This window comes from Canis lupus, chromosome 34, assembly GCF_048164855.1.
Source record: "Canis lupus baileyi chromosome 34, mCanLup2.hap1, whole genome shotgun sequence".
NCBI lineage: Eukaryota > Metazoa > Chordata > Mammalia > Carnivora > Canidae > Canis > Canis lupus.
The window spans coordinates 18679205-18702437 of NC_132871.1; the positions used below are offsets into that span (position 1 = coordinate 18679205).

Consider the following 23233-nt stretch of genomic DNA (forward strand, 5'->3'; position numbering starts at 1 on the left):
ACATGAGGATTAGCACAGTACAGAAACATAGAAACACCATCAACAACCAGAAAAAGGAGAACTTTATGGGAATCTAATTGCTGTGGGTGACATTCACATATCTCCCTCCATCTTTACCACATAAAATTTCAAAAGGAAATAATTCACATTATATAATAAAGACGGCTTCTTTAATATATTTCTTCATTATCATTAAACAACTCTTGGTTTATCTACAGCAAGAACATGACACGTTCACTCTGCTCCTGAGTTTTCAGTCTGGTTGGAAGGACAGGCACTTATAACCCAAGAGTTAATGGGTTTGCACCAGCTGGGTTGGGAGTCTACAGGGAGGATATAATCCACTCTGGTGTGTCACCAAGCAGGTGTCAGGAAAAGCATCCTGAGAAGTAGAACATCTGTACTGGAACATGAAGGAGGTGGCCACACGAGTTTGTGGAAGACCAATGGCATGAGACAGCAGCATTACCGATGAGTCATATTGGGAAGTTGGGTAATGATTTTGTGGAAAACATGCAACGGTTCCTCACCTCTTGGCATGTTACAGAGTATTAGATGGAGTAGAGAGCTCAATGTTTTTTAAAATGATGAAAAATCTTCAGAGAAGTAGAAAATTATTTCAGTTGGACTTTCTAAGCATAAAAAAGCATAAAGTAAAATATCTTCACAAGTAAAAATATAATAGCAAATATATATGAAGTGTTTTCTATGTGTCAGACATTAATCCATTTACTGCTCTCAACTACCCTATGAGGTAGAGACTATTTTTATTTTTTATCTCCATTTTACAGATAAGGAAATGGAGACACAGAAAGGTCACAAAACTTGCTCAAGGACAGGTGCCTGGTGAGGTTCTGAGCTGGAAGGGAAAGCCACACAGGCTGGCTCAGGTTCTGTGACTTTCAAAGTCTGTGCTGCTTCTCAAGGAATGCACATGTCCAAAACCCAAATAATCACTTCCCAGTAAATAGACAAAGGAAACTTCAAACAACAAAGAGATGCCTTTTTCTGTTGTGATCTGACTCATGTTGTATATACAATAAAAACATAAAAAATAGTCCTAGATAGCTAACTCAGCTATCTTATGACTCAAAAGAAATTCTAAGGTTTAATAGTAACTTGAAGTCTTGAGCAAATAAATGAGAATTTAATGATTTTTTTCTTTCAAATTTTCTAAAGTCAATCCAAGAAATCTTTATTTAGTCCCAACTAAGAGCCAGGCAGAAAGCTGGCATGCCATGCGGAAGCCCACAAAGCTGACGCAAACACAGATATCAGCTTCAAGCAGGCGAATGCACTTTCAGTGACACATCCATGGCCTTGCTATTGCATTTCGGATGCATTATAAAGAAGTAAACTGCTTAGTACTCAGGGAAATTGATTTAGAACTCAATTGGGCGAGTGATGGACTAAATTCCATCAAATCTAAATATATGATCTATAACCCAGTTCAGATCTGTGAACAGGATATCATACCGATGGACATAGCATTGGCTCACAGCCATTAGCATGAATAAGTTTTCTATAATTCTTAATATCTGCATATCCCTCAGCTAATAATAAAATTCATCTCTCTTAAACATTCAGAATGCTGCTGCCAAGTCAAATTTATAATCACATTTTAAAAAGGATTTTTATTTGTTTATTTTAGAGAGAGAGAGAGAGGGAGAGAGAGAGAAAGAGAGCAGGGGGAAGGACAGAGGGAGAAAGAGAGAGAGAATTTCAAGCAGGCTCCGTGCCGAGTGCAGAGCCAGATGAGGGGCTCAACCTCAGGACCCTGAGATCATGACCTGAGCCAAAATCAAGACTCAGACATTTAACCAACTGAGTCACTCAGGCACCTCAATTTGTAATCAATTTGAGTTTTATATATTTTGATTCATTTGAATATTATAAAACCAAGAAATAGATGGAAAATAAAATGAAAGAGTAAGTATATAGCACAATCTTACATTAATTTACAGTTCTTAAAAACAACAACAACAACAAAAAAACAGAGAGAGGAAGGGCAAAGAGTAAACTGAATGAAAGTGTATGCCATGACAGCACAAAAACTCTACTGTGGCATCCATCCAGCATATGGGCAGAATGAACCAGATTCAATCTTTTAACTTAACCTCCTTACAGTCTTATTCCCTCCAAATGCTCTATGTTGTTGTATGTACACTTGTCACTTTCCTCAAAATCCATTTGTTCATCTGATTACCATGCTTTATACCTTAACACAAATAGATCATCTTTCAGGCTAATAAAAAGAATTAGTTCTTGCCTCCTTACCAACTCTTCCCTAACCGGTACTCTCCCAGTTCATCAGATACTGGAAGAGATCTTGTATTTCTAGTTGCCTGTTAGAGGAAGAAGACAAAATTCAGCAATTTTGTAAGCAAAATATTGGTCCTCCAAAGATGTTTACATCCTTAGCCTCAGAATCCATGAATGCATTATTCTTGTTGGCAAAAGAGACTTTGTAGGTCTGATTAAGTTACTGGTTTTGAGGTAGGGAGATAATTCTGGATTATCCAGGTGGGTTCCACGTAGTAGTCTCAAGGATGTTCATAAATGAAAAAGAGAGGCAGGAGAGCCACAGTTGAAAGGAGAGATGAAGACAGAAGCAGAGATAGGGGTGACGGTGAGGGAGTGGGAGGGCAGTGCAGATCTATATTATTGGCTTTGAAAGTGGAGGAAAGGTCCCGCGAATTAATGAATGCAGGCAGCTTCTAGAGGCTGGAAAATGCAAGAAAGCAAGATTTACCCCTGGAACTTCTGGAAAGAGCTTGGCCCAGCCAGCACCTTGATTTTGGTCCAGTGAAACCCATTTTGGATTTTGGATCTACAGAACAGCAATATAACAAATTTGTGCCATTGTAAACTACTACTTTTATGGTAATTTGCTACAGCAGCAATAGGAAACAAATGCAAACATCTCATGTACACCTACATGCACTGCCCAAATCAGATATCACCACAGGGTGGATTCTTTCTAAATAATATTAGTTCCAGTTCTCCCAAATCACAGCAATTGATATATACAAAGCACCTTGTGATAGAAACATCCTTAAAGTTATTCCTTATGCTCCCCCCCCCCAGAAATATCCATCTTCTTATAGATAAGACTAGGTTTAAATGTCCATTTAGATTTTAATCTCTCTGGGTAAGAGACCTGCCATCTCTAATTGTAATGACATATTGTCATATAGACTCGTCCTGTTTTCTGCAGCTCCTATCACTTCACAAAAGTACTTCTTGTACTAAAGCAGTTATGAATGAATAGAATTTAGTCAGAAATTAGATAATTATCAGTATAGTAATATTTCCAGCTTGGGCATATTTGGAAATTTAATCATATTGCTATTAAATATTTTTAAATTAATTGTTCAGTTTAGTTAAAGAATTGCTCAGTTACAAAAATCAATAACTGAATAGAATGACTTAAATTTCTTTGAAATGGTCAAATAAATTAGAACCATTAAATGCCTATCGATGGTGCATATTTTTACAACATAAGTCTCTTGTTAGACATTCCCCTAGCATAATCAAATTTATATTGCATTATAACAAGGATAACTGTCTATTAATGAATATTGATTATGTGTTAAGCATTTTACGTATACTCTGATTCATCTACATTTACATCTAATTTTTACAGCAACCATATCTGATAGGTGGTATTTCCACTTAACTGATGAAGAAAGTGACACTCAAAAGATAAAATCATATAATAAGTGGCTGAGTCCAGAATTGAGTTCAGGTATTTCTGAGCTACTTATTCAACTCTATCTACACAGTCTCTTATGTGAATATTTTTAATTGAGATATAACATTCTATTAGAAAGAGCATTTTTAATTGAGGTTTATGAATCCTCCTTTCTGCTTCCTAAACATCTATAGACAAATCCTTTCTAAACATTTATTTTAGTGCATGTAGGCATATGTCAAAGGGAAACCAATAAAGTTGAATATCTGTGACTCTAATTGGCTCTTTTTACATCCTCATAAGCTTGAGTTTAGAATTAGAAATGAAAGCAAATTCTTCAATTATATTCCCTTGGTCACTTCAGAGATCAAACTGGAGACAGGTTTAGGTATCCATTCAAGCAAGTAGAGATAGGGACTTACTCTAAGGGAAGAGAAATGCAAAGCAAGGATCACTGCCCAAATTTTCTATTGATCTATTCCGCTCCAACATGGGAATTGGTATCGGGCTCTCATCACAGTATCCTCTTTGTTTAAATGTGCATCTGAGATATACAGTAAAGGTATTTGGTAAACTCTCTTCTTAAGGCTTTAGTCATGCATTCAATAAACATCCACTGTCCATCTACTGTGGGCCAAGCACAGTGCTCAAGGCTGGGCATGAATTATATTCAGCCCTACTCTACTTGAAGAGAGAAGAAAAAAAAACCACCAGAGAGATCCTCAAGAAATACAGTATTCTAAGAAGTGGCCTTATCTCTAAAAACAGAAATACAACAGGTTGTATCATTTCAGCATGCTGACTTCTGAATAAAACAAGCTCCCAGATGGCTGGTCCTGCTAAGGAAGTTGGCTTGTCTGAAGATACACCAAATGCGGCCCTCCTAAGGAGGAGACTCTTGAGGAACTTGGTGGCATACACTCCATATCCCCACCCCCTACAAACCACATTTATTTATATCAAGATGGAATAAATTAAGATGGATCAAGCCAAATCCTATTTAGTGGGGTTACCTACCTAACCTACATTGCAGGTAACCTACCATGAGGCTCCATTTCCCTTCAGATTTCTCCCACTTAACCCAGGCAGTGAGTGAGTTGCTCTCTGGCAATGCTTTTATTTGTATGACGTTACTTTTTAGTGTATCCTTGAGTTTCTTGCCCCCCAGCCCTGCCCCAACTTCTGTCACTTTCCACCAAAAAGCAAGTCCCTCCAGCCCAGGGTAGAGCTAAGTTAATTTTGTAAACCTTTCTACTCTGGTCTCTGTCTTGGGCTCTTATCCATCAGGAGGCAGACCCACATGCAGATTAACCGCCCACTCTGGACCCAGAAAACCCACTATTTAACCTATTTCTGGCACTCATTTTTTACTTTAAGCAAATTGTTTAACCTTTCTAAGCCTCTTTCTTCTTCCCTGTATCATGAGCATGATAACAGAACCTGTGATTGCCTGAAGGGAATCTTATAAAAGTAGAGTTTACATAATATCTTGCACATAGTAACAATAAATACTCACTAGCTTCCACTCTATGTGTTATTATATCTCCTAAGTGTGATCATGCAGATAACCTGAACCAATACAAGTCAGAGGATAAGAAAGGTTATGAAATTTCTCAAGGCTTAAAGTTGTAAGTGAAAAGGATAGGGCTTGATTCTGATCCACCTAAACCTAAAGCCTTCTGTAAGGATATTTCATTCCTCCTTATAAATCAGATATCTACCACGTTTCCTGAAACAAGGAGAACACAATAAGTCATGAAGGAATGGATAACTACACGTTGAGAGTGAGGCAAAGAAGTTGGCATATCCTACTCATATGACTACAGAGATGAGGAAAAAATTACTAACTCAATGTATGTGATATTCAAAGTGCCAAGACTGAATATTGATGTATATTTGAATACTGATGAATCACCATCTTTTCACCAGTGAGCAATGAAGTTGTACTCTGAAAATGTAAAGTTCATAGAAATCACCCTGGTATATCACATGATAGGGACAGATTGATTCTATTTTCCCCCAAAAAACATTCCTCAGGGATCCCTGGGTGGCGCAGCGATTTGGTGCCTGCCTTTGGCACAGGGCGCGATCCTGGAGACCCAGGATCGAATCCCACATCGGGCTCCCGGTGCATGGAGCCTGCTTCTCCCTCTGCCTGTGTCTCTGCCTCTCTCTCTGTGACTATCATAAATAAATAAAAATTAAAAAAAAAAACATTCCTCATATTTCTCTCTCTTCTATGCAATGTAGGTAAAATCATGAAACTATCACTCAGTTATTTAACATTTTTCATTTCCTTATGCAGCCTCTGAGCAGTGGTCATGGTGCAGCAAACCTTGGTCTGGACCAGTCAGGTGGCAATGATGGGGTCACTCCCTACATCTCTGCTGCCCCGTGGCTGCCTACCACAGGGGCAAGGAGAGGGGTCCTAGATTTCCTCATTGGGATCCATTCCAGAGTTGCTCTGCTAGGTACCTATGCGTTGCTAAGTACTTCTCCTAAATACCTCCACCAAGTACCATTCTTTAAGTGTTAAATAACCCCTAAGAAGAACTGTCGCTATATTGATTTAGTTTGAATATAGATTTTCTTCCTCTTTGAGTATTCCTTCTATTTAAATTGAATCCCGTCCTTTCCTTCTCAGTCTCTATTCCAGAAAATCCCCAAATTTCACATCATTCTGCATTATTCCATGTCTCTGTGAGTTGCTACGTTTTTGATAAAACTTCTTTTCCTCACTCCTTATTTCCTCAAGTACTCCTTCTTTATTCCTACTGCTTTATTACTGCTTTTTCTTTGCCCAAACTCCCTATGACTGTCCCATTTCCAAATGTCCTTCATGCCTGGCTCAGCTACTACTGGGCAGTGCCTTTGTGACAAGAATGCCATCTTCTTTCTGTTGTCGGTGTTTTGTTTCGTTTTGTTGGCTGGAACTTGAGAAATGGCAAGCAAATATAATCACTTCTCAACCACAGAGAGAGAGAGAGTCCTCAAACTCGGTCTGTGATTAGCAGCAAACGTTACCTTGGAAAGGCCGTGCAGGAACAGACTAGTTAAAACGTCCACCAGCACCTCTAAAACCATCAGGACTTCCAGACTACACAAAAGTGACTTTATCCTGGGGTCAAAGCAATTTGTTGATAGATGGAGATGACTCATGCACACTAGCTTAGAGTCTGTCTTTCCTGAAAATGGTCTGCTTCTTTTTTTCTCTCAGAGGCTTTGTAAAAATCCATACAAAGCTAGTTCACGTGCCCTGAACTGTCCTGTTTAGTTCTGAGTATGCTGTTGGGCACTCAACAGGTCAAACATGAGCAACAGTAATATCATGGGAGATGATGACGTTTTCATAATCTGCAAATCTGCAGCTTCGAGAAACATCTCCCTGGTATACCCACCTTTAAGTTGTTTGCATGTAGGCAGAGGCAGGCAGTTTAATTACTTCCCAACTATTATTTTAAATCATTTCTGTGTCAGCTGCATTCTGGATCAGCCAGAGGTTTCTGGATCTGTTTTAAGGAATTCCCTATACTTTACCCTCTTTCCAACTTTCACCCCTCTCCTTAGGTTAGCATGTGACAAAGGATATTAAAAGAAAGTCCAAATCATAAAATTCTGACTCCAACTTAGGCAATTGATGCTGTGGCAGCTTTTCTCCTACTGATCACCCTTTTTCTTTGAGTAGTAAAATATATTTCAGCCTTTTGTCTTCCAGAAATTTGGTCTCTGAATCTATACAAACTCTTTTCAGTGACCTTAAGTCTTTGTCTAAAGTGCTTTTTCTGCCCAAGTCTACAAACAACAGATCCTTTGATATGTTTTTTTTTCTTTTGAACTTAATGGGTGATAGGCTTGATCAAAGAAGGGAACCCACACTAATTCTACACTTTCTTTACTGAACATTATTTGGAAAACCTAAGCAATGGAGGGAAAAGAGAGAATGCTGAAATAACGTAACATATTGCTCACGACTCTTCTGGAAGTGAATTGACTCTTTCAGAGAATCACGTACTTAGAAAAATTCCACCTAAGAAAATGAACACTGTAAAAAAGATATGGTCTTTAATCATTGGATCTTGAGGAGGAAGACAAAAGGGCTAATGTTCAGTAGAGTGTTAAGAACCCATGTAGGATACCGTCTTTCTTACCAAAGCTATAGGTTCTTCTATTGTGCTCTAAAATGAAAGGTAATCGGCATCTTGTTCAAACATTTGTACTATCCCAGATGCTTTCTGGCTCCTGTCCCCATAATTGTAGGGACACTAGAAAATGCTCTATAGATTTTAAGAGTCTTTTAAATAGGGAAGAGGGGTGTTTATAAGTTAAAGTGTAATAATTTTAAAGTATCAAAACTCGGAATCAGTCAGGTTCTGGGTCATTCTCCCTCTCACCATTAAGGTGCCCTCCATGCCCTTTGCATATAAATGCAGACTGTAACTTCAAAAGAACAAGATGATGTCAGTTTCCTAATGATATGCCTGTACTAGGAACGGCCCAAAGAGTGGACGTAATTTAATAGTCTGCCCTGCTTAAGATACACATGAAGAACATAGTTAGTCAGTCTCATCATCCCTTAATTTATTTATACTTATTTATCTTTACAAATTTGGCACTGGCATTTGTTTCCTTTCTCTCAGATTCAAAACCTAGTCCTGTAAGTGTGCCATCAGTTTATGCTGCTTATTTCACTCCTGTTTTTTAAAGGGTGAAGTGTAAAAATCACCCTTTAAATGTTATTCAGATGAAAAACTTGCTCTTTCCACGCACATTAAGGCAGTGACATCTGTGAACAACAAAGAATTTAATTAAAACTTGCAAACAAAAGTTTTCCTAGACCAATGGTATTTAAACTCAAGTGTAAGATAAGGTGAGAGGAGGAAGGCTGAGGGGAGTGAAATGTAAAAAAGCAATTTAAAATTTAGAAATTGGGCTTCATTGTAAAATTCCACATGAAGCTTTAAAATAGAGTCACTTCCCCACACTATTCCTTTTAGGCACCAAAAGCCTTGGGCAGATGGACAAGTCATTTCAACTTAGTTTGGCCTGTTGCTGTATTAGGACAACTCACCTGGAAGGGGGAACTCAGACTGTAAAGTAAGCATCTCTTTGGTTGTCTTTAAATATTAGTTTTTAAATTTTAGACACAGAATGACAACTGCAGGTTATCACCCACTAGCGAGGAGCTCAGCATCTGTTTCCATCTTTTAATTCTTACGGTGGCCTACATGGGCGTACCTATCATGATTTCAGTCAGAGAATCTGTTAGCTTCATCGACTTACATACATTGTGAACATGGAAGGATGGGTACCACATGGTGGCCAGAAATGTTCCTTATGTGCCCTTCCTTTGGGGTAGGAGGAATATAAAGCATTTCTAAGGACGATGTTTGTGCTTTCTCTAACAAGGAGCAGTGGGATCTATCCTAACATTTTTGTAGAAGTGGCTATTAAATTTTTATTATTATCTGAAGCCAAAATTCTTAGATTTTAAAGAAGCAGATGGACAGTTGAGATGAAGACAACCAACTTCACAGGTATGTAGCATCTGACATCATGACTGATACACGGGAGACCATCAGCAAGCATTTACCAAATGAATTTGTCTTGAAATCATAGTGCACGATTCAATGCCCATCTTTCGATGGTTCCTATTGAGAGATTTTGTTGCTTTCTCTCTCCTACTTCTTTTTAAAGAGTAGAAAACAAGTTCCAAATTCTGCAACAGAAGTTATTTAAGCAGCCCGGAGATGTGAAAGTTGGGATTAAAGCTTCCAGGAGGGAGCAAAAATAAACTTCTTGCCTGTGAACCTGTGAGTCTCCCACAATGAAATCCAGCTCATCACCAAAAATGCTCCGCAGGACACCGCATGAGCAAGTGAAAATGAGAACGGCACAAAAATGTTTGCTTGGGAAGTGAAACCAGTCAACTTCAGGCTTTCAGCCAAATTAAATTTCTGCCAGAAATTCTCCTGTTATTACATATCTGCAGAAAGCAATTAGTAAAGTATTGTAGCTAAAAAAATTCCAGATACATTCATGTCTCCATCACAGTTCAGTCCAGAAGAAAATAATAGCCTCCCCGCGCAGTGGGCCAAGCACAAGAGTATAGGCAGGACATGCAAACAAAAATGATATACACGCATTTTTCCTTGGAGGACCATCTAATGACAAGTAGTATCCCGTTTGTATTTTGAGAGCTAGGAGGAGGGCCTCAGTAGGTTTTCTGGGGGTCCCAGTGCACTTCTGAACTGGCAGCTTGCCAAGGAAAGCAGATGTGACAGCAAGCCCTAGGTCCCACTCAGCAGCAGCGCAGGGCCTGAGGAAAATGTCATAAACCTCACCAAGCCTGACACTTGCCATTACAGAAAGTATCTCAGAAGAAGGAGGAATTAAAAATGTTGATGCTTCGCAGCACTCTGCGTTGTTCTTTATAAAATCTCAAACCTGAGTACGGAGTTGGTGAGTAGCTTAGACCAGATCGAAGTAACACTCATCTATCATGACCAGTCTCCTGAAAAATTCCTGATGCCCAACCATGTGTCGTCTCCCAGGCTCCATCCCTAGTCTTCTGATTTTGTCTAACCATACACGCTCCATCAGCTCTCGGCTTCATCTCTATTATACCCAGTGCATACCTCTGGTGACTATTTTAGCCCAAATTTTACATTGCCAAGCCTTTTAAAATCCAACATAGCCTTTCTTAAAAAGTATTACCGACACACTTGTTCCCATTCTCATATTTTCCAGTTGTATCTTAGTGTAGAGAACATCTGGATTGTTAGGAATAATGGTGAATGTGATGAGAAGTTAGTATATATGTATTATATATTATTTATAGAGACAGGCAGCCTCGGATAGAAACAAAAATTGTAAGCAACAGGAAAATGTTGAATTGGTTTTTGGTGAGGTGAATTTAGCTCAAGAACGTGTGGACAAATGAAACGGGGGAGGGGGAGTCAAAGAAAGCTGTATTGTTGAAGCTGACAATGGGATTGTGGCTGAATGAACATTAGGCCTAGCACGGTTCCTTTAAGCTATTCCTGAAGCCTGGAGTCAGGAGCCCTCAACTCCAGGCCTCCAACACTCCTGAATTGTTCTTGGCTTAGTTTGAAATGCACGCCCAAGTCCAGCACGGGCTCCAATCCTATCTTGTTTCTAGTCCTCCTTACTTTTGACCTTGCCATTTATTTTCCTGTTTATAGCTTAGCGTCATCCCTCAAATATGATGCATTGCACCATTCATTGGCTCATGATCTTTCACTCTTTTAGTTTTTAAAGATTTATTTATTTATTAAAGATAAAGAGAGAGAGAGAGAGAGCATGCATGAGTGGGAGGATCAGAGGGAGAGAGAATCTCAATCAGACTCCTCCCTGAGCAGGGAGCCCAACACGGTCTCCATTTCACGACCCTGCGATCATGACCTAAGCTGAAATTGAGAGTTGGATGCTTAACCCACTGTTCCACCCAGGCACCCCAGTCTTTTGTTTTCTTTTCAGGTGTTGGATTCTTCTTTGCCTTTGCTGCTCAGATTCCCTTGATAAAGAGTCTGTTCTCTAAAGCCCCATCTTTTAGTGCCTCTCTCCTGCGTGAGTGTTCTCCTTCCATCTTCACTCAGACACTGCAAGTGGATCCAAGATCCAGAGCCATGAGGCAAACAAAAGCAGAGAGGTGGGTGGGCAGGATGTATTGAGGATGGGAAGATTATGCTGAGGGTCAAGATCAGTTTTAGCAGAAAATAAAGAAAACCATGGTCTATATTTCAAGAGTCTAAGAATTAAGTCAAGGTAATAACAAAGTCCAATAAGTGGCTGGGAGCAGCTCTATCAGAAAGGAGACGGTGTCATTAGGGCTGAAGGTAGTTGAAAAGTTTGATTTCTTGAAGTAATGTGATGTTGACATCGAGAATAACGGGAAGGTTATTAGTTTCAAGAGTAGGAATTATTATAACAGAAAGAAGGCACTTAATAGCTTTCTACAACTCCAGAGAGGACAGAAATTTAATTTGAGCTGAAAAGTGCATCTCTGCAAGGTAAGGATGCCTTTAACAACAGACCAATAACTCAGGTAGCTGATTTTCTCTCTTAAACAGTTTTTGGGGTGGTGGGTTTTTTTTGAATGTTCAGCATCTAGGAAAACTTGGTACTTTATTTTCTTATCTTGCTTTCTAGGAAAGAGATAATGGTTCTTATGTTGTACTAGCCTCATGTATTACATAATAATAAAAATGACAGTAATAGCAAGAGCTAATGTGACATTACTTACCAGGTACTATTGTTTTAGTCATTTTATAAATATGAATTTATTTAATCCTCAGAACAAATCTATGAGAAAGATATTAATAGTACCTCCATTTTCAGATGAGGAAACAGACACAGAGATATTAAATAATTTACCTGAAGTCATCCAACTGGTAAGTGTAAGAGCCAAAATTCAAACCCAGGCAGTTTGTTCCAAAGTCTTTGTTCAACTTACTAGGGTTCACCTGAAAGTATTTTCTAATTTCCCAATAAAGTGTTATCTGGGGTTCATTTGGAACCTCTTCTGGCTCTGGGAGATGGTGTTTTGTGATTCTGGTAAACTGAGGGCACTGCATACAACTTAAGGATAATAATAGTTTTAGGGTTAAGGAATTTATTCCAGAGGTCTTTCATAGAAATGAGATTTAAAAAAAAAAAAAGGAGGAGGAAAGACAAGGAGAGAGAAATTCTACATCATTTGAGAAATCTTGCTGATTTCACGAACTATCCAGATTGATTAAAATGTAAAGATGATATAAATAATGAAATTTTATACATCAGCTCCTAGAGCTTTAAAAATAAATCTATCCATGGGAGAGCAATCCTGCAGAAAATGTTTATGTTCATTATTATTATTGCTGTTGTTATAAAAATGTAGTTTGGCACTTTCTCAATACAAATGTTCACAAAATATTGTGTCAGGTTCTTCCCACAATGTTATCCAAAGAATAAAAAGAAAAGTCATTCTGGATGATATTGTGGTTACTGGTTTTTGTCTAAAGATCACTCTTTACTTGAACATCCAAAGGCACTTGGAGAGTGTAAAAGAAATGCAGCCCCAGTGGCCCAGCAGTTTAGCGCCGCCTTCAGCCCAGGGTGTGATCCTGGGGACCTGGGATTGAGTCCCATGTCCAGTTCCCTGCGTGGAGCCTGCTTCTCCCTCTGCCTGTGTCTCTGCCTCTCTCTGTGTGTGTGTCTCTCATGAATAAATAAATAAAATCTTTAAAAAAAAAAGAAATGGAAAACAATACGGAGGCACCAGTGACACCATATTTTACAGAAGATAATATACACATACAAATACATATATGTATGTATATATGTGTGTATGTATACATATACACATATATATGAGCATAATAGAATGTAATGGAAAGAAATGGTAATAACATAATATGATGAATAGTCAAGAAGCTGGGATCAGTGGGTTGAAATGGTGAGGTAAATTAAAGAGGTGAACATTGAAGTCTGAGATGATTTACTGCTTCTATTTGAAGGTGGAGTATTAGAAACTATAAATAGTAGTTTTGAGTTGATAACCACAATAACTGGACTGGATCTTTCCAGGAAAAGAAAAAAAAAGGAATCGTAACTTAAATACAAACACCTGCCTTCCTTTCAAATTTCATTTCCCTAAGATTTTATAGAGTAAAAGTGGGGACCATTGTCCAGCTCTGGATGACAGATGGGTGATGCATCCTAAAATTATTCCCACTCCAGAATCAGTCAGTGACTGAAGTGGACATGCACTAATACAGTTCATTCCTAAAAAATATATGTTTTTGAGTCCTCTGGGACTCAGGGGGCTAGCATAGTCTCTACTGGAGAAGGTAGGGTGGTAATGAGATTCTGTGCCCACTCTGAACATCCTGGGATGGTTCTGAAGACAGGAGGGACTGAGCAAGCTGCTGCTTGCCAGCAGTTCTTCCTTTGGCCTCCCCGGCTTTAACCCCTGCGTTCCAATTGAAAACTTGCTGCTGGGCTTCACCCCTGCAGCAAAACAGCAGACTTCCACCCTATACAGCACTCAGGAAAATGGCTTGGGATACAACAGAAGCAGACACAGCAAATTTTAAATAGAGCTTCTAGCTGGAACTGACAACCTTTAATAACATGAATCAACTCACTTTTTTTGTCTCTTTCCCAGAAATATTCCAACTTAGCAATACAACACTTGTGTGGAGAGTCAAAAATTCTAACTTACAAAACATGCACATTAAAAGGTGATCCCTAGCTTTACAAAAAGATTTTTCATTGTTTCCCTGGACAGGGAATTATTTACTGTGTTACCTATGAACCTCAAATTATTTGACAAAAAGTCTTACTAGCTAGATAAGGTAAAGCTAAATTCTTGCTATGACAGTATTGACTAAAAACAAAGTTACCATCAACAACAGAGTAGTGATAAAGGCACCCATAAAGTTATAATGTAATTTAATGGGGAAATGTGACTCTACTTATCAAAATTTAATATAGTTAAGAAACCCTGTCACTTTATATTGTAAATTCTACCTACATTTTATTTCAATGCAATTAAGTTCCTATGAGTTAAATAATTAAGTTAAATGATATTTAAACATTAGTTTATATACAGTCCACATTTACTGGACTTTAAATGAAGAACACTGAGAACATGTTTGGAAACCATTTATAATGCTGGACTTTGCTTGTAAAATTAATGGTGATAGTTTTTTTTTTTTGTTTTGTTTTCAATGTTAGTAACTACCAAGTTAATGCATTTAGAAATACACATGCTGATATATTCAGATTCTTTAGGAAGATGCTATTGGATCTTTTACAAACAGAGAAATTTCCCAGAATAAATTCTTTTAGTATCATATTTATTTTAAATCATGTGTATGCCTGGAGCAATTTGGCAATTACTTACTTTTGAACAGTCAGATATATCTAAAGGGTTCAGTTCCCCAAGCAGCAGGATATATCCTGCATACAATTAGAAAAATGTAGAAGACAAATCTACTCAAAGGTCTGCCAAAAAGAGCAATGAAAAACCATGTGCCAATGAGAAGACCATGGGGGATGGGGAAAGAGCTCATCTAACACAGAAGATGAGCAAACTGGAATGCTTAGTAAAATTTAAAAAATAAAGCAATCATCATATTTTGAATTTTAACTGAATTGTATGTGGATATCTCCTTTTCCACATTTTTTTTTCACAATTTTAAGAGAATGGGAAATACAAAAGAAAAAGCAACAAAAACCTACTGCTGGAAAAAAAGGACTTTATCAAGGTGTACCTCAAAAATGTATGGCAAGTCATGGGAGTGGAATGGGATCGGGTTGAAGCTTTGTGGAATGACATATAGCATTGAAACACAAGTCAAGAGAGTTAGCTTCTAGTTCTCTGTGTTTAATAAGAGTTACTACTTAATGTTCCTTTGCCTCAGTGTTCTTATCTAGAACTTAAAACTGCCAAACTAAATAGTCACTGAGGTTCTTTGTGTTATCTGTGGAATAAATTCCTCTTATCCTTGGCAATATTTTAAGAAGTACAGTTACTCTACCAGGAATTTGGATTACCTACTGTATTGCTCACTGGCAGATAATTTTTATGCCATCATTTAGGCTCACAAAATGTCATTAAATATAGCCACAGCATCATCTGTTGTATCTAAACTAATGTGAATAATTTGTTGAATTTGCTGATTTTCAACATTTTTAAGAAAATAAAATCTTTGCTCTTTTTGTTGCCTAATTGTTATTGTCCTCTGGATTTTACTAATTTTACTGTACAAGTCAAATACACACAGGTTAGTTAAATTTGTAAGAGATGGAGTCCAATGATGAGGAAAGTAAATCGTATGAAAGTTTTACTCTGGAGTTCACAGGTAGCATTTCAAAGGAGAAGAGATTTTGTGAATATATATGATATAATAAAAAATAAATATTTGGTCTTTGTCCCTGGCTCCTGGCACACAGCTCCTATAACTCTCAGAATCTCTTGATTGGTAGTGTCTTTAGTATACTGATAAGATGATTGCTGGTCTCTTGTGCGGGTTGAGGGGGAATGGAAATGGCTTGAGGATGGGTGTTGACTGCCAGAAAAAAACAACTTAATGATTAAAGAGTTAGGACATTCAACCCACTTCCCACCTTTGAGAGGGGTGAAGGGCTAGAGGTTGAATCCAATAACCAATAGATAGTGATTTAGTCAATCATCCTCTGTAATGAAATCTTGATGAAAGCCCAAAACAAAAGGTTTGGTGAACTTCTAGGACAGTGAACACATTGATGGGCATGGAGCCGAGACAGAGTGTGGAGCTCTGTGCCACTCTCCATTCTCCCTTGTCCTATGCATCTCTTCTATTCAGCTGTACCTAAGTTAGTGGCTGAAATGGGGGCAATCTGTGGGGTCTGTTCTGACTCTGGGAATCAGAATAAAAATTGAATTAAATTGTATACGCAGTTGGTGTTGGAGAATTGGAGAATTGGTTGGTGCCAGAAAACACCACACATTTGTTGTCAGGAAACAACAACAACAATACAACATATCACACCATCATATAAAGATCATGAGTCTATATGGCATAAATCAGTGTTCTAAAAAAGTTTTCCGAATCAGAAAGAGCTGAAGTTACCCACCATTCTGTGAGGAACGAGCCTGTAATTTGAATGAGGAAGTGTCTGCTTCAGAAGCAAAACAAACAAACAAAAAACAAATTAGAATTTAATTAAATTTCAAACTGTAACTTGAATGCTCTCAAAATAGGAGATAGGAAGCAAATAAAAAGGACAATGTAATGTCAATTAAGTACTGTCCCCCAAAGATTGTTCAATCAAAAATGTTGGAATTACACTACCAGGCACTTATTAATTGTCTGCTCTGCTCTATAAATTACTGAATCTAGACATGACTCTTGCTATGAAACAGGTCTTATAAAACAGTCACTCAGTGGGGTACCTGGGTGGCTCAGTGGTTGAGCGTCTGCCTTGGGCTCAGGGTGTGATCCTGGGGTCCTGGGATCGAGTCCCACATCAGGCATGATCCTGGCATGGATCGAGTCCCTCATTGGGCTCCCCACAGGGAGCCTGCTTCTCCGTCTGCCTATGTCTCTGCCTCTCTCTGTGTGTCTCATGAATAAATAAATAAAATCTTAAAAAAAAAAAGGTCTCTCAGTGACCAGGGTTGTGTGTCTGTGTGTAGGAAAGACAGAGCAGAGAGGAAATAGTTCCCAGGATCAAGCTTAGTAGGAGAGTCCAACCCCAAATCCCCTCATCATAAGCAATATTTTACCAAAGGAATAAAAAGAATACTGACGTGTATTAGGTGTTCAATTGTGGTAAATGTGAGAGACAGAACAGGGATGCTGGCTGACTACTGACAGCCATCAATGGTAGACAACTACAAATGACCTCTGAACTCTGTGGGCTTTTTACCCAAAAATAAATCAGAGGAAAGGCAACCAACCCTCTCTTCCTCTATAATCACAGAAGACTTGAGGCCTGGGCTAACATTTTTACATGAACATCTTTTGAATTAAAGCCCTCTGCGATCATTAAAGAATGTCTACTTTTATTTTTCAAGTGGTTGAAGGAAGCTGTGTCTTAAAGATGCCCAACACCGGATGAAAGCAGAAACATTCACTCCAAACTCTGGACTACATTTTCCCCAAACAGCTGGCACTTTGCCATATTTGCAGACATCCGAAATGCTGACTCTAAAAAAATGGGACTAGTTGTTCATTTACATATTAATAGTAAGAAGGTAAAATATTCAAAGACTAGGCAGAGAGGTAGAGAAATATTTAAGCATAGAATTCAAGACTCCTTCATTCCTGATCCAATATTTTGCCACTGAATGGTAGTATCTTTAAAGCTCAAAACAGGTGCTCTTTCATATTAAAATTCATGGCTCTGAATGTAGCTGAGGTAAATATTTTACTCGTCCTTTGGCACTTGCACATGAAATTTTAAAATAATTTAAACAACCTACAGCTCGTCAGTGACCAAATGGAGCTCTGGTAAAAATAAATATCTTTCAGTTCAGCACCAGCTGGCTATATTTAAACCCTGTATTATGTAATCTTAAAGTGTCCTTGCTTTTAGTTGGTGTCTTAAGATATTCTGTTATAATGCCTGTCCCAAATTGCTTCAGTCTCTAACATCTAAACACTTAAGGCACAACAGGACCAAATTAAAGTGTTCACAGGCAATCGAAGACAGAAAAAAATCCATTTGAAACAGTATATAGGCCATGATACCTTTAAAGTAAAATCTCAGTCTTCTCTCTTTAAGTTTGTAGTTACTATAATTAGGACTGGCAGATCCAACTGGCAGTGCTTTTCTTAATTCTGCAAAACATCTAAGAACCTGATTCTTTAATCCTTACTCCAGTAATACTCCCAAAGGAGAGGAGACTGTGGCTGGGGCAAGATGTACAAAATCAAACTCAGGCTGGAGAAAGAATAATTCTCAATACATTCCTCTGAGCAAGCTGCAACAGTTGAAGATATTTTAAATTCTTCCCCCCTCCCCGAATTCAAAGTAACACAATTTATATTTTTTAGCAAATTCATTGTATATTTTATTAATTTATGGTCATAGATACACTAATTTTTTTAGTTTTCTTGTTTAGCTCTAGGTTGAAGTATAATTTTCACTCATGACTTTTTAGCTTTAAGTTTGATTCATTATTCTTCAACACTAAATATGAAACACTCTAACCTTTTGGCAGAGATTAATATATGAAGCCTTACACTTAATAAATAAAGTTGTGCTAAATATTGTCATAAAAACAAAATCTGACCAGATATTTTCTTTTATAACAATTGCAATTTGACCAATGGTCTTCATCAATCTCAAGCAATCAGTAAGAACATATCACAACCCAGGAAGTGGGTAGGTATCAATGACTATATCACACATACCTTTTGTAATAGTTAGACCAAACTCCAAGTTTGTGAAAATATCATATATCTTTACAGTCCTTCACAGACGAGCTTCCTCCCTTGTTTTGTGGACAGCAAATTTCCCAGTCCCCTGAAAGCAATCGGGAAGTGGAGGCCGGCTCCACTGAAGGGTCTATCAAGCAAGTAGATGGGACGGCTGAATTTATTTTAGCCCTGCGTCTAAAGGATGCAACTTGGCACCTATTTTTAGGAACTGAGCTCTGTATAGGTGGGGCCTGAGTCAACTACTCTTTTCAGAAGTGTGTCTCTGAGGGCACTCTGCCTCATAGTGCCCTCAGTAATGTATGCATGGCTTTAACACATGTGCAGTCAATCAAACCCCTTTTTGCAGCCACAACCATCAAGCCAATTCTCAACTTCGAAACAAAGCCTAAACAATAGCACCGATAAGGAAAAGGACGTATTAAAGGCTTTAAATCATTCCCATTTTTTAATAACTTCAATCTTTTAAGAATCAAAAATATGAAGATAAATCATGTGGAAGAAATTCTAAATGTATTCCGGTAGAATTTGGATCCTCAGGAAGAGGTAGCATTATTTTTACTTAGAACATGTTCTTAGGTATGGAACATGTTTCTGTGCTTTCTGAGGCTTCACATACAAGGCAAAACGCTATTGTAGTGTTGGTATAAGTAAAGAAAGTGCTCTTTGGTTAAGAAAGTGAGGAAAGAAGGGGTAAGAAGGAGTTCTAGCATAAATCATTTGGCATGGGGAAGAGCAGTCAGGGAAAGGAGTCACCTCACATGCTCCTGAGATAATAATATTAAATGTCCTTTGCTGCCACCCTACTTACTCAGCATGACCTGACCTGGAAGAAAGTAGAACTCACCAAGAATTGCTATTTAGCTCCACAATGCCAAGACCTAACACATCCTAAATAAATATAAAACCACCAGCTTCCCCTATGTTTCCTCTCCCCTCGTATTTTCCTTGTGTAGTGTTACGTATGTGTATACTAATGGCCTCACAGCAAATGCAAATAAAGAGGAAATTACCCTTTGACTGAAGGGAAACACTTGACATATGTATATACTGTTTATTTTGTACAGAATGTTTACAAGTGAGCTATCTCCCGTATCATTTACTAAGAAAGACCAGATATACCTTATAATTTTTCACGTACAATATTGATTTCTATTAAAAGTAGGCCAAGGAGTGATATCCCTGCTGATTAACTCCAAGAAAAGCCTTCTAAAATGGTGTTCGTGTACACTCTCCCCAAGATCTTGGAGGGCCAGGAGCCAGTCTAATCTCCTTATTTTAAAGTTGTGCTCTGCTTGTGTGGTAGCCACTAGCCACACGTGGCCATTTACATTTTAATTGATTCCAATTAAATAAAATTAAAAATCCAGTCCTCATTGTGGCATTTGAAGCCACATTTGAAGTACTCAATCACCATATGTGACTAGGGGTTATGCATCCGTACATATATAGCACTTTTCTATTATTACAGAAAATTCCAGAGACAATGCTGATTTAGACCACAGGATTTCAGCACAGCTTTCCTGGTAACTAAACTCTGTGACCTGGCAAGTTTCCTATGCTGTGAAAGCTTCACTTTACTCATCTGTGATTACACATGACTAAGTCTATCTACTTTAAATGGTTGTTGTGAAGATTAAATAAAATACTATGTATGGGCGCCTGGGAGGCTCAGTCCCTTAAGCATCTGCCTTCAGTTCTGGGTCTGGTAGTGATCTCAGGATTTTAGGATCTAGCCCCGCTCTGCAGGGAGCTGGCTTCTCCCTCTCCCTCTGCTGCTCTCTGTTGTTTGTGCTCATTTTTGCTCTTTCTCTATCTCAAACAAGTAAAATCTTAAAAAAAAAAAATATATATATATATATAATATTCATTTCAGTCTAAATGTAGGACAAAATATTTATTTAAAAATGATTATTGTTGGATTACTTTGCTATATATTTAAAATGGCACTAGGTCAAAAATAAAATAAAACAAGATAAAATAAAAATATAAAATGGCACTAGATCTAAAATCACAATAGTTCGACTGCAGTTGAGGAGACGGCTCTTACAATGTGTATGCAGTCAGCTTCACGCTCACTTTTGCATACAGATGCTAATGATGCTTATGGTGGTTTTATTCTTCCCATATATTATTAATTACTCAAAGACATAACTGATAGCTTCATTTTTTCTTCTTATTCAAAACAGCCTGCTTTCTCATCTCATTGCACTGTGTGTTAGATTTCTTCAACTGGTTCTTTAATTTTACTTAGGTTAACCTTTCTTCAAACCTCCTGTTGTTACCCTTTTAGGAAAGAAATATATTTGATTTAAATACATATAGATAAATAAAATCGTATTTTCATATTTTTCTCATTACACATTTTCCGATGCTTATAATCATCAAAAACTTCAATGATTATACATTGTTAAGAGGAAAAAAAATGGATAGGAAAAGAAAACTTGGTGAAACATCATAATATAGTTGGTAACGGATTAAGAGCAATAAGCGTCAGGATATATGCGCTATAGTAGCTTGCATGAATTAATTAACTTAAAATAAAGCAAAAACTTGTAGTTATAGAATTAATTAGCTATCATACAATTTGGTTTACTCATTTTAGTCCTGAAGACAATGAAAATATCAGCACTTAGATTCTTTCCATTTATTATTTTAGTTGTTTCAGACACTGATTTTCATTCTTCATTTGAAAACAATCTAATAAATTGTTATAAAATTACTATGAAAGTAAGATGGATGGATAGGTGGGTAGGTGGATGGATAAATGGGTAAATGGATTATGAGATAGATATATAGGTAGATATATAGATGATAGATAGACAGGTAGAAAGATTTATAAGGTGATTCCTTGTATCAAAAATCTTAGAAAGTTGAAGTGGAAAATTTTGCTCTCCCCCCAATACACAAATATATGTTAAATTATCTTCACAGTGACTGGTACCTATTAAAACCTGTATTGTACTCAACTGAAACCTATGTAAATAAGACTGTTGCCTCTGGTGAAATGAGTAGCTAGCATCAAACCAATGTTCCCACTGAAAGCAATTTAAAAAGCTGGATCAATTACAAATATATATATATATATATATTTGATATATATCAATTATATATATAATATCATCAGGGATCAATAAAGGCAAAAACTTTCCAAATGTGAGCTGAGGATCTGAGGTGACACTGGAAGTTATTTGTTGATTCTGGGTGTAGCCAGATGCCGAGAATCCATGCTGAGCCCAGGAAGAGCACTGCTGCAGGGGAACAGGAAAACACAACTTTTGACAATTTCACTGGACTAGAATGACAAGATTGGAGAGTAGTGGGACTTCAAATTCAGTTTCCTTTCCAAGATATTTGCTAAGTTCCAACATTTCACAGGATAGCAGGTATAATCATAAGCCCAAACACAGAAAAAAAAACGGAATAACCCACATGTTCATGATACTTAGGAAATAAGATCTACTAGGGAACAAGACAGTTCAAAGTCCTCAAGGGAAAGGAGAAATGACTAAAATAATCTGCAATAACTGCTTTGTCCCTGGAGGTGCTTAATAGTGTGGAATTAGCTAGAGGCAGAATGAGGATCCTGTCACCACCCTGGAAGATGGGAGACAGATGAAACAGCAAAGATTTTGGAACTCGATCAGGCTTGGGGTGATAAAATTGGTGGCTTGAGTAAACTCAAATGCAGCCAGTCTCCCACCTCAAGACATTTATCAAATTCTGAAGCTTCACAGGGTGTGAGGCTAAATATCCAAGCTGAAGACTTCTGAAAGGTAGAACAAAAATAGCATCTGACAGATTCTCAATAAAACCCTAAATTAAGGTAGTCAGCCTCTTCCCCCTTCTACTCTATCTGCCTCACAGAGGAAAGGCTGAACCTCTCTGCTGAAAATAATATCATCTGGGAATTTTTCATCTTTGTTTTTGGAAATACAATGCCTGATTTTCCATTTAAAAAAATGTCACTAGTAACTGAGAGAGAAAAAAAAAAAACAAACAGGGAAAGGAAGCAGATGTTGTATATATTTGAGCTTGCAGATAAGAACTTTAAAATAATAATGACTGATACATTTCAGAAAATAAAGGAAATAACATACAGAGTATATGAAGAGATGGGCAATTTTATAATAAAATTCCAAAGATACTGAAATGGACATTCTGGAATTGAACAATACAATTATTAGACATTAAGAACTCAATGGAAAGTTTTGAAGTCCCACTATTCTCCAATCTTGTCATTCCAGTCCAGTGCAATTGCCAAAAGTTGTCAATGGAGACAGCAAAGGACAAGATTGGTAATCTGGAATATGGGTGGGTAAGGAATAGAAAGATTTGATTTGGATATTTTATATTGAATATCAAAAGTGCTCACCAGATTTTCTGTAGCAATATAAGATTGCTGGATCATACAGCCACAGTCCATAAAAATCTAAGTATTTTTTGCATATGTTACTGAAAACCTACATCAACAGTTTCTTATATTTGTTTAGTTGATGCCTACGTGAAGGGCAGTAGTGCCCGCCCACCCCTCCCCCCTTATTTTGGCTTGCTTCGGCCATCCCTTAGAGTTGCCCATCTTCACATATGCGTCTTATCTAAGTCTGTG

General features: G+C 37.6%; 1 protein-coding gene across 1 annotated transcript in view; it reads right to left on the reverse strand.

Annotated features, from left to right (window-relative positions):
- XIRP2 (xin actin binding repeat containing 2) overlaps positions 1-18897 on the reverse strand; it is a 74575-nt gene extending 55678 nt beyond the window's left edge. Inside the window, exon 1 of the mRNA XM_072810938.1 lies at positions 18601-18897. The gene's annotated coding sequence lies outside the window, so the exon portion shown is untranslated. The remainder of the gene's footprint in view (positions 1-18600) is intronic.
- Between the last annotated feature and the right edge of the window lie 4336 nt (positions 18898-23233).